Genomic DNA, 17,547 nt, shown 5'->3' on the forward strand with positions numbered 1-17,547 from the left:
ACCCACATGAAGTCAGCAGGGATGGAAACCCACTGCTCTATTTCTAATGTCGGTCACGTCTTAAACGTGTGTTGAGTTATGAATCTGGCTTTCTGCTGATCTTTAATAACACATGAAGCGGATCTGTCAGAGGCTGTCATTCAAGCACAGCTCGACCAATCACAGCACAGCAGCATCCATATTCATGAACATTACATTGCGCTTTATATCCACGAGTGCGGCTCAATGTCACTGCTGCTCTTTTGAAGCTGTGCGTCTCGTTCGCTGTGATGCTCGGTGTTACAGACTCTTTCTGATGGAGCTTCACACTTACCGCAGTCAAATGCTAGAAGACTAAATCAGATTGTGAGTTTTAGACATTGTGAATTTTAGACGAATGTAGCTTACTCGCACTCTGTCCATTTAAAACTAGATTAAAGACACATCTCTTTGCTTAGCAGACACATTAAACACAAATGCTTTTGAAATCTAAAAAGGATTGTTAGTCTGCATTAATGAGGGCAACCGGAGCCGGGAACTTCCCGAAAGACATTATAATTTGAACGGCATCCTTCTCCTTATCCCAAGGTCTCCATAATCCTGGACCAAGCCGTATCCTACCCGCCAGTGACCTACTCATATCTGCAGCTTCTCTATGATGGACGTCCAGCATTCTCCAGCCTCCGGCGCCTAGACTGCAGCTCTGCACAAGACGTTTGGCCAGAGGAGAATTAGTCGTGCACAACTTAGCCCGGTTTCTTTGGAGTTTTTTTCCTTTACTTGGAGAAGTTTCGTTTCTCGCTACTGTCGCCTGCTTGGTTTGGGACTTTGGCACATCTTTGGATTTGCTCTTCAGTGTTTGAACTTTCAGCAGTGAAAATTAAACCACACTGAACTGAACTTCAACTCTGACAACTGGACTGACACAGTTTCAATGTACTAGAACTTCGATGTTAAGCTGCTTTTGTGGCCGATTCATTTGAGAGACTTATTTATTTATTTTTATATGCAAGTACTAGTTAACTTCAGCAAAACTTGCACCTAATGTTTTGTTTTATTCACTTCGAGAGTTCCTATGTTTGTTGTAGGTGGGGCTGTAAATAGTGTGACACCGAGTGAATGTTAAAGCTTCCCTCTGTGTGCCTGCGCAAGGTCGCGTGGTGCACGCAGATGGTGAAGCAGAGGTAATTTTCGTTCTCCTCTAATCCTGCAATTTTTATCCCTTTGCAGTCACAATCATTATATTTTGACACTAAAATGCTGTTTAGGGTTTCTGTTTCTGTTCTGTAATGTGTATTGTTGTGATGAGTATATTTTACTAGGCTCTGTTCTTGGGCCACTTCTCTTCTCCATCTACACATCATCTCTAGGACCAGTCATCCAGAGACATGGATTCTCCTACCACTGCTATGCTGATGATACCCAGCTATACCTCTCTTTTCATCCTGATGATCCCTCGGTTCCAGCTCGCATCTCAGCCTGCCTGTTGGATATTTTACACTGGATGAAAGATCATCATCTTCAGCTGAACCTCGCAAAAACGGAAATGCTTGTAGTTTCTGCCAACTCGACTCTACACCATAACTTTTCAATCCAGACGGATGGGGCAACCATTACTGCATCCAAAATGGTGAAAAGCCTTGGAGTAACGATTGATGACCAACTAAACTTCTCTGACCACATCTCTAGAACTGCTCGATCGTGCAGATTCACACTCTATAACATCAGAAAGATCCGACCCTTCTTATCTGAACATGCAGCTCAACTCCTTGTTCAAGCTCTTGTTCTCTCCAAACTGGATTACTGTAACTCTCTACTAGCTGGGCTTCCAGCTAACTCTATCAAGCCTCTTCAACTGCTCCAGAATGCAGCAGCACGAGTGGTCTTCAATGAACCTAAACGAGCACATGTCACTCCGCTGCTAGTCCGTTTGCACTGGCTGCCAGTTGCTGCTCGCATCAAATTCAAAGCTCTGATGTTTGCCTACAAAGTGACTTCTGGCCTTGCTCCTTCTTATCTGCTCTCGCTTCTGCAGATCTATGTGCCCTCCAGATACTTGCGTTCTGTAAATGAACGTCGCCTCGTGGTTCCATCCCAAAGGGGGAAGAAATCACTTTCGCGAACGCTCACGCTCAATCTGCCCAGTTGGTGGAATGAACTCCCTAACTGCATCAGAACAGCAGAGTCACTCGCTACTTTCAAGAAACGACTAAAAACTCAACTATTTAGTCTCCACTACACTTCCTAATCTGTACTTGCCTCTCTGAATATCACACTAACTGTACAAAAAAAATAAAAAAATAAATAAATAAATAAATAAATACTAATACTACTAATACTTCCCTTCTTAGACTTTACAGACCTGAAACTTGCTTATAGCACTTATTCATTGTTGCTCTTGGTTGTGTAAATTGCTTCCTTGTCCTCATTTGTAAGTCGCTTTGGATAAAAGCGTCTGCTAAATGACTAAATGTAAATGTAAATGTACTATAAATGGTGTGTTTATTGTTTATTGATTTTAGAGTTTTCATTTGCACGTGTATTTTTCATGTAGGATTGAGAGAGTTTCCGGTGTTAAAGTATACTGACTGTGCCTCACTGTTTTGTTAAGGTATGTTGTTTTGGTTATTGGCTTGTTATTTTAAGAATTCAAATATGTAAATCAGTTTAAATTACAGTAATGGTGTCATTTAATTGTGTTGTGGCAGATTTTCAATTAATAATTTAATTAATGCAACAAAAAGGGGTTTTATTTTATCAGTGATCAAAAATTAATGCAATTTATAATTAGATACAAGTTAAATGTGAAGTTCAGATATTAACATTGGAGGAGTTAAGTTATTTAAAGTTATATATTTTATTTATATCATGTAATTTATGTGGTTTTATTTTTATTGGCATTTAAATGTTTAAAATAGGACAATACATTTTTCTCTGAGTGCCTGCTCAGTGGCGTGGTGCATGCAGATGGTGAAGCAGAGGATTGAGAGAGTTTCCGGTGTTAAAGTATACTGACTGTGCCTCACTGTTTTGTTAAGGGAATAAATCAGTGTTTCTCCGCCTCTTCTGTGTGTGTGACCGTGTTTGAGAGGGAAGTCCATTTGAGGTCTGCTACACTTTGACACAATACATTGTAAAAGAGAAATACTAATGAGTTGAATTGAACTTGCAAATGCTCATACAAACTCATTCATGCCATTGACTGATGCTGTTTCCCTGTAAAAAAGTAATGCCAAAAAGTTAAGACAACAAAATATGTTATGTTGCTTATTCGAATGAGTTAAAGTCATACAAAGTTTGACAATATGTTTGATCAGTTTCAATGATGTAAGTTTAGATGACTAGAAACGTTCTACTAAAACAAGGCAGCAGGATGCTTTTACAGTGCACTAATGTGTGTATTTTTTACAACTAAGTTTGTTATTTTATGATTCTCTTGATTTTTATTCTTTAATAAATAATTATCTTAACATTTTATCTTATTCTCTTAATTCCACCTACATATTAATTAGCAAATCAAATCAATAATGTTTTTAGTGTGGATTAGATTACTCCACCCACATACAGCCAGCATGTATAACTCCGCCCACATACAGCCAGCAACAAGCAGACACTACAGTTTGACAAATATTACTGTTGTGAGACAACAAAATATACTTCTAAGGCTTTTTTTTATTTGAGAATGGAGTTGTTTAGATTGCAACTATGCAATTTATTTGTAAGAATAGTGCCTATTTCAAAATATTTACAATTTCTGAGACCTCGTCGGTGGCCAAAGACGGTTAACTTGGTCTATCCACAAGATGGCACCAGAACCACATAATAAGCTCTTGCTCAATGTAACAACACACTTATGCTGCGTTCACACCAGACACGGCACGCGCGTCAAGCGATTTACATGTTAAGTCAATGCAAACGCGCAAATAGACATCCTGTGGCGCGATACGCGCAAATGACGAGAACTGCGCGGTGCGCATGGTGCGAATGGCGTGGCGCGAATTGAGCGTTACTCGAATTCAAAAATCTGAACTTCAGCGGACATTCGCGCCGCGTTAACCAATCAGGAGCTTGCTCTTGTGGGGCGTGATTGTGACGTATCGCCTGTTGTCGGTGTCCTAGGCGAAATCCCCCAGCAGACACCGACAAGAAGTTCATCAAACTCGGCTTGGCTCAGTCAGAAGCACCGCTGAAAACCTCCATCAGCCAGGTTCAGTTTCTGGAGGAGTCTATGAGCTTAAAGAGCTGGATGCACCTCTGAAAGGATGTAGTGGACTCAAACACAGCTCTAAACGTATCGACGCTGTTTATCATCCTTCATAAAGCACATAAACACTGTTATTGTCTTCATAAAATCCATGTTAGCCCTTTAAAGCTAGAGTCACGGGGCAGACAGAAGCCCTGCCCATCACGCGAATCCACGTCTGTTCTGAAGTGAATTTGACACGCGAATGAAGCGGGGTTTGACGCGCGAATGAAGCGGGGTTTGACGCACAAATGAAGCGAGTAACCTCAAATGTTCACGTGGCTATTTACGCGTGAATATCGCAATTTATCAGCGTGTTCCACGTCTGGTGTGAACACGCCATAAAACACACTCAACACAAATACGGTTGGTTTGTGGACAGTCATGGCTAAGACAGAAGCTCAATGAGGACCTGCGGCTACGCATTGTGGCTTCTCACATGTCAGGAAAGGGCTGTAAGAACATATCTAAATGTCCCAGTGGCTAGGGTGCGAAGTATTATTATTATAATATAGTTTTTTTTATAACACTATATTTATAAAGCAAAACAAATAGAAAGAAAGACTACGGCAGTTAATCTGGAACCCTGTGCACTGTGTGGGAGATGCATTGATCCCGTATTGACAACGTCTAAACATGAGTTAAAGAGTATGTTCTTTGAACACAGCAAGACTCTCAGTCATGTCCTCTGACCCAGAGTTATTCAAACACGGTCAAACGCTAATGTGTGTTCAGCTCAACGCAAGATATGTGGTCACTCTGGTGTGAAGCTGCTGAATCATTCAGCCTGAGGACGAGGAACAGAGGACACACACATATACACTCACAATGACATCCTACAACACCAGTCACACTGTTTCTGTCCCACACAGTCATAAAACACAACCTGTCCTACAACACCGGCTCAATACACAAATCACTGTCTTTTAGAAGAGTGTGCTGTTACTTTAACAGATCCAACAAGGATTTCTCCCATAAAACAGGTCAAAATATATCACAGACAACACTGTGGAAAAATCAAGACACAGATAGAGAGAGAACAGAAGATTGCAGAGGAGTTATCTTTATTTTCCACTATTCACGTCTTGTACTTTACACTTGTATAATGTCCATTGTAGTTTATTAAATCTGATAATCAAAGACACGAGTCTGTGTATAATAACCCATTTCATTTTACATTTAGAGTGATTTATGTTTACATTTTCTTAAATCAAAAATATAAATTTATTATGATAATATAATAATAATTATAGGGTCATGCTTTCCATTATAAAATTATTTTATTGTTAACGTACAGTGAAACCGATGAATCCATGGCGAGGTAAGTGACATTATAAAGTACACTGCCATTTCATTTGAAGAAGTACCCGACTTGTGTCCTCACGTCCTTGATAGTTTGTTCTTCCAAGTGTGAATTTCCAAGGACGCAAGTTCGAACTTCGCGCACTTGGTATTAAGAATTTAAGATTTACACTTTTCAAAACATTTAATAACTAATTTAAATTTTTTCATCAGTCATTACGACATTATGGATAAATTATTTTACTAGTTATTGCGCTAGTATTTAGCTTAAAGTGCAATTCAAATTATTAACTCAGTTATTTAGGTTAAATAGGCAAGTTAGGATAAATAAGTAAGTCATTGGATAACACTGTTTTTTTCTGTAAACAACGAACAAGTATAACTTAACAATTTTAATATATAATTTAATATAAATATTTTATGTAGAATTTAATTTATAGTGTAATGTAATGTGTACTTAAATTGCGCATGTATCTTGTATGGCCACAATGAATAAAGTGACTAAACCGACGGAAAATTAATGAATAATATAATATAATATATTATAATATAATATAATATAATATAATATACTATAATATAATATAATATAATATAATATAATGCAACATAATATAATATAATATAATATAATATAATATAATATAATACAATATAATAAAATATAATATAATAAAATATAATATAATAAAATATAATATAATATAATATAATATAATATAATATAATATAATACAATAAAATATAATATAATAAAATATAATATAATATAATATAATATATAATACAATATAATACAATATAATATAATATAATATAATATAATATAATATAATATAATATAATACAATATAATACAATATAATAAAATATAATATAATATAATATAATAAAATACAATAAACTATAATATATAATATAATATAATATAATATAATATAATATAATATAATATAATATATTACAATAAAATATAATATAATAAAATATAATTTAATATAATATAATATAATGTAATGTAATGTAATATAATATAATATAATATAATGTAATGTAATGTAATGTAATATAATATAATATAATATAATATAATATAATATAATATAATATAGGGCACAAATTATTTATAATTTTAAAAAAGGGGCTAATAATATAGACCACAGCATTTTTTTCCCTCGTTGTTTTTATTCAAGCCAAAAAAAAAAAAAAAAAACACTTTCTCGAATCCCAAAGAGAAATACTCTGATTAAAATCACTTGGGAAATGTTTGAAACGTTTAGATGTTTGTACGGGGAAACGACACTAAAACACTGGGAAAGAAACTGTTTTAGAGCTGCATTTTGGAGCCATATGTTACGATATTTCTATGTATAAATTACAACAAGCAGTTCTCATATGGGCTTCAAGAGTTTCTTTCATGCTTTATACACCCTACAACATGAAAATGAGCACTTTAGGGCTTTTAGAGCATATCTGTGAGATGTTAGTGTATGCACAGCAGATGGAAAATAACCATTAGCTGAAGGTGGAACATCAGTGTGATGTTTGATAAATGTGGCATCCCAGAAAAACACCCTAACGATCCTCATAAACACACACACACACACACACACACACACACACACACACACACACACACACACGTACACAAATATCAACAACCCTTGAAACTGTGAAGCATCACACATGAAAAAATGCTAAAACATCCTAAAGTAAAAACCAATTGCGATTTTGCATTAACTTAAAGGTGCCCTGTAAAGAAAACCGAGGTATGTCTAGGCATAGGATTGTGAAGCGCTTTGGTTGTATGACCATACACGATAAATGCGCTATATAAATACACATTACATCACATTACATAGACATAGTCATATAGTACGAGATCAGTATATGAAAATGGCTATACCATGAGCCTCAAACACCACTGTTTCTTCATTCTCAGGTAAATATCACGGGGTGAAAAATCCTGGTGAAAAGCAGCTAAAACACAGACTGATAAGTTGCACACTAAATCATAAATATATGCACACCTCAAGCTGCATTTTAAGATTATAAACATGAACAATTTTCTCTCTTATTTCTCTTTTATTTTTATATTACATTATCATATTTGTGGGACTCTTATTCTGAAAACAAGAGAAGCAGCAAAGTCAGCTGCACCAGTTTGTTTTCTATGCATTACTAAACAATGACTCCCACAGCCAGAACGCAAAATGCAGGATATACAGATTATATATTTATTCAGATCCACTCCGAAGAGGCATGAGGTACATTTAATTGTACCTTTTATTTACAAACACATGTAGACTGCTGAGTATTGTGTTTAATGCATGTCTAAGCAACATGTCAATCACTCACTCTTACCTGCCAACATGTCATGGGGGGGGGGGTGTATTAGGTTTCTGAATAACACAGTTGAAAACCGGGATAGGATGCAGCGGATTTTGAGCGGCTGCCGGATCGGGTACTGTACCAAAGATGGCAACCCGGGGGTGTTTACAGACCGTACCAAAGAGGGGGGTGGGTGAAATTACAGTAGTTTTCCAAAAGAAATAAAAAACATAATGGTTAAAGGAGATTGGTCTGAAACTCGGGATACTCCCATGAAAAACAGCAATGCTGGCAGGTATGCTTACTAATTTAATAAAGATTTGATCTGCTCTGCTGTAGTTAGAAATCAGACTGTTATAAGCTTCTAATCGTAAGGGCTTATTCTGCGGTTCTATCGCCATCTAGTGGATAGGAAGTGTCAACTGTCTTTGGCCTACTACACTATGGCAGGCTAATGGCTGCCGACTAGCTCTCTCAGAAATTGTTAATAATTAAAAAATAGGCACTATTCTTACAAATAAACTGCATAGTTGCAATCTAAACAACTCCATTCTCGAATAAAAATTCCTCAGAAGTACATTTTGTTGTGTAACAGCAGTAATATTTGTCAAACTGTAGAGTGTCTCTGCTTGTTGCTGGCTGTATGTGGGCGGAGTTATACACAGAGGTGAAGGAGCCTTTGTGTGATGTTACTGACAAAATATTGCACCGCTATCAGCCAATCAGATTCAAGAATCAGACAGAACTGTTGTATATATATATATATATACAATTGAAGTTAGAATTATAAGCCCCCTTCAAATTTTTTCCTTTTTTTAAACATTTTCCAAATGGTGTTTGCAAGAGCAAGGAAACAGAGCAAGGAAATTTTCACAGTATGTTTGATAATATTTTTTCTTCTGGAGAAAGTCTTATTTGTTTTATTTCTGCTCGGATAAAAGCAGTTATTAATTTTTTTAACTCCATTTTAGGGACAAAATTATTAGCCCCTTTAAGCTATATTTTTTCTCGATAACCTACAGAACAAACCATCATTATACAATAACTTGCCTGATTACCCTAACCTGCCTAGTTACCTTAATTAACCTAGTTAAGCCTTTAAATGTCACTTTAAGCTGTATAGAAGTGTCTATGAAATATCTAGTAAAATATTATTTACTGTCATCATGACAAAGAGAAAATAAATCCATTATTAGAGATGATTTATTCAAACTATTATGATTAGAAATGTGTTGAAAAAATCTTCTCTCCATTAAACAGAAATTGAGGAAAAAAATAAACAAGCGTCTAATAATTGAAGGGGGGCTAATAATTCTGACTTCAACTGTATATATATATATATATATATATATATATACACACACACACACACACACACACACACACACACACACACACATATACTGTATATGTCCTACTGGCCTATTATGTACAGGAAAGACATTTTCCCCTGGTTTGGTTGAGAATGCTTTTGTGTGTCATTCCCTCCTCACTGTGACACTGAAATAGACACATTGCATTACAGAGGTTATCGATTAATCTATTAATTGATTTCAAATGCCAACTGATGATGGGAAATTGTGAAAATGACAGCACTGTTTCTGACTAATGTGCTGAAAGTGCAGCAGTGAAAGACAATCTTTATAAAATCTGAGGCAATCTGCAGCCACACACACACACACACACACACACACACACACACACACTCCACGTTTGACTCCTCACACACAAGATCGGCCCCCAGGGGCCCTTCATTCACTCTCAGCAACAGCACACAATCACCCAGTAAAAATGAGCACGTCACGAAGCTCGTCGGAGGTTAAATCAAATTGTCTTTTGTTGACGGTGTTGTACATTGTTGCGCTTCGGGGACGTTCTGTAGATGAATTCGTTTATCGTCCAGCAGCACAGTCATTTATCTTTCCCAGACCACACACACACACACACACACACACATGCATGCAGAAAGCGGCACTGATCCACCCAGATCCGCTCTGACAAGCCCTCAGTTCATTATTGATCCCACAAAACCCGATACTCGCATTCTGCAAAACATTACAAATGCAGCAAATCAACACGATCGAGGCCAAACGGGGACGATAAAAACAGCAGAAAAGCCTTCAGCAAAACGAGAACGGTAAATTCCGAACCGCTGTGGAAGAAAACCACGCACAGGCCACAATGAAAATACCAAAATGCCACAGAGCTCAAATCATGAATACTCTGGACAACTCAACGAAAAAGAGAATCATGAATTGTCATGTGTTTTACTGTTACAAAACATCAGCAAAAATTACTTAAAGCTCAAAAAACATCAAATAAAATAATGCACAATAAAAAAAAATGAACAACTTATTTCTACATTAGAACCCTACCCCTTCCTCCCTAGCCCTAAAAATGCTTGGTTGTTTTAACCCAGTGGTCTCAAACTCAATTCCTGGAGGGCCGCAGCTCTGCATAGTTCACCTCCAACCACCTCCTACTTACACCTGCATAATAGACTGATTTCACACAACCACCATTTTCAAAAGCGCAATCGAGGCTGCGGTGGGAAGAAACCTGGAAGTATTGGTAGCTACATAGGAATATTGTGTACCTGGCTTATCAGCGAAGAGAAAGTGATACAAATTTATAATTTCCCCGTCATCCGAGTGACCCGAAGGTCTGTTCTGAATGACTGGTTAAAATAAAAAGGTACGTCAGAGCTTATTTTCAGCTAAGTTAAAGGAAATGGCAAATAGTTAAATCACAGTGAGTTCATGCATCTAGCTTATTATTTTATAGCTTCTATTATAACATGCTATATCAGTTAGCACCGAATTATAAATCGACTTTATTTTTATGAAAATACCCAAGATGGCTGGAAGAACATATATAAACCGTTTATTGTCGCAGTCGTGTGAATGATCAGTTAAAGCCTTTTATTAGGGTTTTCAAAATTAGCGCGTTAACGCACGTGATTAATTTTAAATATTTAACACATTAAAAAAAATAACGCAAATAGCGATTTTTTTTTATTTCCTGCCACAAAATGAGCGAGTTTGAGCCACTTGTACATCCCGGAAGCGTTCAGAAAGAACAAAACACAGGTAAAGAAACTCGACACATTAACACCTCACTGCCAACTAGTGTTTTGGAAGTGTTAATGCAGACCAACAGAGACAGCGCGCAGAAGTATAAATGCACAGCTACGCGCGTTGCATGCGTTGTTGGTTATGCTGGTCACTTGACGCAGAAGTATAAACCAGGCTGTATATTTCTGCGTGCTGTCTCTGTTGGTCTGCATTAACACTTCCGAAACACTAGTGGGCGTTAATGTTCCTCTGTGTCGAGTTTCTTCGCTGCTGTTTTGTTTTTTCTGAACGCTTCCTGAATGTACAAGTGGCTCAAACTCGCTTATTTTGAAGCAGGAACCGGCAGACATGCAACAACTTTAAAAGGTAAACACAAAAAAAAACTTTCCATCCAGAGCTCCTTCACGGGACCTCACACTTGTAAACAATTGCTCCATTGGGCTCGCACGGCTCTCGGTCCCGCCCTGACTCATCAGCGCTACCAAGACGACCAATCACAGAGCTTGCGAAGTATCATAGATATATACATTAGATGTCGCCTGGCCTATTGTTGTCTATTGGACAGAATGCGTCAACAGCGCGGCCATCTTGGTACAGGGTAACGCTCCTTTGAAATGAATGCGGGACCAAGGCACAGTGGAGGACTGTGGCCATCTAAAGCCAGAGATATACACATATACACATATATCTATGATCGGGAGTTTTCCTGGATGTTAGTATGTAATTTTTTTTTTTTTAATTACGAAAATTATAATTTTACATCACTTTTCTACATTGATGGATCAGTGACCGCACGGGCATTCCTGACAAAAAGCTTGTGTTTGTGTGTACAGAAATGTACTATTCACCCTCCCTGTTAAATTTGATCTAATCATGTCCTGAAAAACAGCTCCTCTCCTGCTTTCACTCCTCATACTGATGGAGGGAGCGTTTCGTTTGTGAATGAATCTCCATTATGAACGACTCGTTCACTAGCCGACAATAATACAAGTTTCTGTCAGCGCAGCATCTCGTTGTCATATTTATTTTGCATTGTTTTCTGATTTTATTCAACAAAACTAGCATAAGCCGAGTGTTTAGTGCGAGTTGGAGCTACTTTGCCTTATGGTGAATGCAGTAAGACACTGTTATCATCAATAACGTTACCTGATTAGCACAAAAGTTCAGAACATACAAAATCAGAAAAAAACTGAATATTACCTATGAAATGTTCTGCCTTTGTGCTTTGTTTTCGTTGTTTGCTTGTTACTACACCCGTAGATAGCACTAAAGTCCCGCATCTTCACGTAATAACACTGTCTTGACTAGTGCGGTTGAATGACATTTGTCCTGGGAGCCCTGTACCAATGTGGCGGCGCTATTGACGCATGCTCAGGGTCCCTATGCAATATCTAGTGTATATATCTATGGCGAAGTATAGTTACATTTTTTGAGAGGTGCACGTCAGCGACGCTGACGGACACGTCGTAGGGATATGTGTCAACGTGTAGGCTGCGCCGTAGCATACGCGTGCGCTTGAAGCAGAAGTATAAATCAGCCTTTAAGATTAGAGTAGATCACCTTTTGAAAATGGGGGTATTTTAGCGGGGTGAATTAGAACTTTTTTTGGATGTGGTGGTGGTGGTGGTGGTTGGGGGGTTTGGGGCTCTTCTCCTCAAATGTTATACTTTTACAAATTGTTTACTGTTATTTCGTGCTTTGCATTGTAATTCTTATGATTCTAAAAGGCTGTCTATAAAGATTTGAGTCTGAAATGTCATTTTTGTCCTGAAGCTCTTTTTTTTCATTTGGGTAACACTTTACAATAAGGTTCATTAGTTAATGCATTTACTAACATGAACTAATCATGAAAAACACGTGTAAAGCATTTATTAATCATAATTGAACATTTACTAATGCATTATTAACGTCCAAGTCCATGCTTGTTAACATTTGTTAATGCACCATGAGTTAACATGAACTAACACTGAACTACTGTATTTTCATTCACTAACATTAACTAACATGAACAAATACAGTAGTAAATGTATTGTTCATTGTTTGTTCATGTTAGTAAATGCATTAATTGACATTAACTAATGAACCTTATTGTAAAGTGTGACCTTCATTGGCTATCCGGCACAAAAGCGTCACAAAAGTAAAACAATGAATGTCAGTACATTCGTTGCGTTCACTCAGCACGATCTCTTCAACAACCACAGCAGCAGAGAAGATGCAGACGTTTTCTTACCTCTGACCGGCTCTACGTGCTCATCTTGGAGTCCCGCTCGCACCAAACATACAGCTGAATCCACCCGGTGCTGTGTGTCATTCTGAAAACACAAACACACACAATCAGTCAAGAAGCACACAATCACATTGACAGGATGAATTAATCTTCACTGAGAGTTAGACTGATCATAATAACAGCACAATCGGGAGAGGAGTGACAGTCTGAACGCTGTGTTTCTCCGACACACTAAAACATGATGCTGAACTGAATGATAATAACCACAGACATTATTAAGCTTAACTGGCTGACAGCCTTCTTATGCTGAATTGAAGGCTTCCCGAATAAGTGACACACTTAAACAAACACTCAAAAGGAGACAGATGATCTCGACAGGAAGATATTATATCAACAATAGAAATGAATATTAGAAATAAAAGTTTATTCACAACCCTTTATGTGAAGTAAATATTTTTTTAATCAAATAAAGAGGATAACAAAAGATATTACATCATTACATAAATAGTACATGACAGTAATAGCTTTTAATATAATATATAATTTTTAATATATCATATAAACGCAAATGGAGCGTCACAGTGGCGCAGTGGGTAGCACGATTGCCTCAAAGCAAGAAGGTTGCTGGTTCGAGTCCTAGCTGGGTCAGTTGGCATTTCTGTGTGATGTGTGCATGTTCTGCTTGTGTTGTCATGGGTTTCCTCAGGGTGCTCCGGTTTCCAGTACAAACACATGCGCTATAGGTGAATTGATGAACGAAATTGGCCTTAGTGTATGAGGGTGTGTATGAATGTGAGAGTGTATGGGTGTTTCCCAGTAGCGGGTTGCAACTGAAAGGGCATCCGCTGCGTAAAACATATGCTGAAAAAGTTGGTGGTTCATTCTACTGTGGCGACCCCTGTTGAATAAAGGGACTAAGCCGAGGGAAAATGAATAAATATTATGAAAAATACTATATTTTATATATACAAATATTACATGACAGTAATTCTAGACTTAATAGCTTTTAATAAATGTATATAATTACTAATATATAATATAAATATAAAATTTATATATAATTAAATATATATAAAATTTGAAGATTAAAACTATTTATTTGAGCCTAGCCTCAGTCATAATACATATTTGACTAAACAAATATTATTAAAGATTTTAAATAATCATATAATAATATATTCATTATATAATACTATTATATGATTATTTAACATCTTCAATAATATTTGTATTATTTTAAGTTCAGTCTAATATGTTCAGTGAATTAAATTTAAAATATTTAATTTGTTGTAATTTTGTTTTTAATTGTGATAATTGTATATATATATATATATATATATATATATATATATATATATATATATATATACATATATGTGTGTGTGTGTGTGTGTGTGTGTGTGTGTGTATGTATGTATGTATGTATGTATGTATGTATGTATGTATGTATGTATGTAAATATTCTAAATATGTAAAAAATCTAAATAATATTAATGTTTAATTTTATAATACAGCAAATTATTCAAATATATTTATTTTACAATATTCATGTTTCCACCATTGCTATGCACTTGCTAACATTCATTCATTAATTTTCCTTTGGCTTATTGCCTGTTTCCACTGAGTACCCTTATTAGGCTTGTGTCAAAAGGCTTGTGCCAAAGGGCACCAATGGTACCCTTATGGTGGGCATGGTGTACGACAAAGTTTCAATTGACGTCTTTCTCGCTCGAGGAAACGTCAAAGTAAAGCTATACGGGCTGTTCACATATCATATCTTCTTACAAAACAGTTTATACACATAAATACTTATGCATAAATATCCATTACTAACCTTTCTATGAACATGAGTTGATTATTACTGCAGATCAATGATAAATAGTGAAATAGGCTACTGTAACGTCTGCAATTATATGAAATAAATAAATAAAAGCAACATATATGAACATACACAGCCCCTTACAGTCTCCGATCTGTTACCAATTACAGAAATACTTCAAACAGCAAACATTTAGTCCTTATTTGGCTTCAAAAACAACACGCATGTCAGAAGCACTTTAATAATCACGCACACATTATTATCATCAGCTCAAGAAGATAATCATTTCAAATATAGACACTCGGTGAGCAATCGCAAGCTTTTTGGAGAAAGTGAAACCACTCGCGCTTAGACATGACAATCGTTTACCTAGAGCAGTGGTTCTCAAAGTGGGGGTCGGGACCCCCCGAGGGGTCGCGGGGCAATGAAAGGGGGTCGCCTGGTGATTTCCAAAAATCTATTTATTTTTATTAAACCATAAGAATTAACATATTTTATCCATAACTATACTGAAAATAAATCGTTTAAAGTTACTATATTCTATATAGTTACTATAGTAGCTTATAGTTACTAGTTCTATTGGATTGCGACCCCTGGGGTAATTACATTATATTAAAGGCAGCAATAGCGTCAGATGCATTTTGATTTTATAACATCAGGTTATACTTTCTGGCACATTTAAAGCACTGTCACAAATTTAATTGGTGTGTCTGCATTATTGCATGCAAGGTTTCTGTATTTATAACCACCTCAGAGGATATTGGGAGTCGCGAGTCACTGGCATTGTTATTTTGGGGGTCGTGGGCAGAAAAGTTTGGGAACCCCTGACCTAGAGTGTCAGTTCGGCTTGCTCCGGCCCTGAAAACACCCATACTCATTCATACACTACATCTAATTAAATTCATCCAATTCATTTATAGCGCGCGTGGGGGAAACCAGAGGAAACCCACAGCAACATGGGGAGAACATGCAAACTCCACACAGAGATGCCAACTGGCCTAGCAGGGACTCGAACCAGTGACCTTCTTGTTGTGAGGCGCAGCCTGATCTCACGAGAAAACGTGAGTATTTTACGTTTTTGCAGTTTAGTGGCTAATTCGTACGAGTTCAGTCGTAAGAAAATGTACGATTTTAAAAAGGAGGCGTGGCACCTAACCCCACCCCTAAACCCAACCGTCATTGGGGGATACGCAAATCGTACTAAAATGTACGAATTAGATCGTACGAATTTGTACGAATTAGCCACTAAATGAAAAAGTTACGAATTGCCGTGAGATTGTGTTGTGAGGCGACAATACTAACCACCGTGCCAGATTAAAAGATGTTTATAAATCCCACAACTCTAAATCAAGACATTTGATCAACACCAGAAACAATTAAGAGTTGATTCCAATCCATTTGAGCAATATCGATGCAGACTCATTAATAACTCATTCAGTTCGACTCTAAGATGAAGCGTCCTGGATTCAGCAGAGCTCGTCTAATAATGATCCTCCACTGACAGTCAGACTGAGCTCAGCTGAAGCCTCCCAGGAGTCTCCGAAAATTCATTCTGATTAAATATCCTTAAAACATTCCCCTCTGGGATATTAGAGGGGTTTTATTGCAGCGAGGGCTGAACCTGAACGAATTCAGCAGCAGATTCAATAAACAAGCAGAAGACGAAGAGCTCGACAAATCCAATCAAAGCGAACAGAGACCTTCAAAATCCCTCAATACACACATTTAACTGCGGCTCTCATCAATTACTGCTGTCAACACGGAGAAACAATGCCACACTCTCACACATGCTGGGTTGAATTGGGTCAAAAATCCAAAAAACTTAACCACTGGGTTAATTTTTTGATGAAATTGAAATTCCTTTATTTTTACTTTATATTTATTTTAATAACATTGTAGTGTTTTCAGAGATAAACGACATACAAATGTTCAAAGAGAAAAGTGCAACAGACACATTATCGTTAAGTTGACTAATAATAAAAATAACAAGGTTATATTATTGTAACAGAGTCGGGGTACAAAGGAGGTGAGGGTCCAAATGCAGTTTATTTACAACTTAGTCAGGCAGGCAATGGTCAAACAATTTAACAAGGATCAAAAGGCACGGCAAGTCTAGATGAGAATAACGCTTGGTAATGTTACAGATGAACAAGACTCAGCAGTGTGTGTGTGAAAATGAGAGGTGCCTTTATAGTCCAGGTAATCACTGATTATGAGTTTCAGCTGTGTGTGTGATGTTCGGATTAATGTCAGCTGTAGAGGGTGTTGATTGGTGCACTATATCATGTTGTACTTCATGTGGTGGAAGATGTCTAGTTCTGTAGTGATTGTGACAATTAAACAATCATTCCTTAGTTTAGCAAATTGGTAGCAATCATCAATAGAAATTTAAATTAAACTGTTGGATTTGTCCGTATTTGACCTAACATTGGGTTAAAACAACCCAACATTGTCCTTAGACCCTGACTAGACTTTGAATTTTGGTCCGCTGACATCATAACCTTAAGCTGCGGTCACACTGGGCTTTTCCTCCCATAGACTTCCATTCATACGCACGCGAATGCGTCAAACC

At 36.9% G+C, this 17,547-nt stretch overlaps 1 protein-coding gene across 4 annotated transcripts in view; it reads right to left on the bottom strand.

The window, feature by feature from the left end:
- dlgap4a (discs, large (Drosophila) homolog-associated protein 4a) overlaps positions 1-17,547 on the bottom strand; it is a 309,291-nt gene that overhangs the window by 179,896 nt on the left and 111,848 nt on the right. For all 4 annotated transcript variants that reach the window (XR_012398800.1, XM_073939424.1, XM_073939423.1 and 1 more), the window contains exon 2: positions 13,160-13,241. The gene's annotated coding sequence lies outside the window, so the exon portion shown is untranslated. The remainder of the gene's footprint in view (positions 1-13,159; positions 13,242-17,547) is intronic.

This window comes from Danio rerio, chromosome 23 (assembly GCF_049306965.1).
Source record: "Danio rerio strain Tuebingen ecotype United States chromosome 23, GRCz12tu, whole genome shotgun sequence".
Lineage (NCBI taxonomy): Eukaryota > Metazoa > Chordata > Actinopteri > Cypriniformes > Danionidae > Danio > Danio rerio.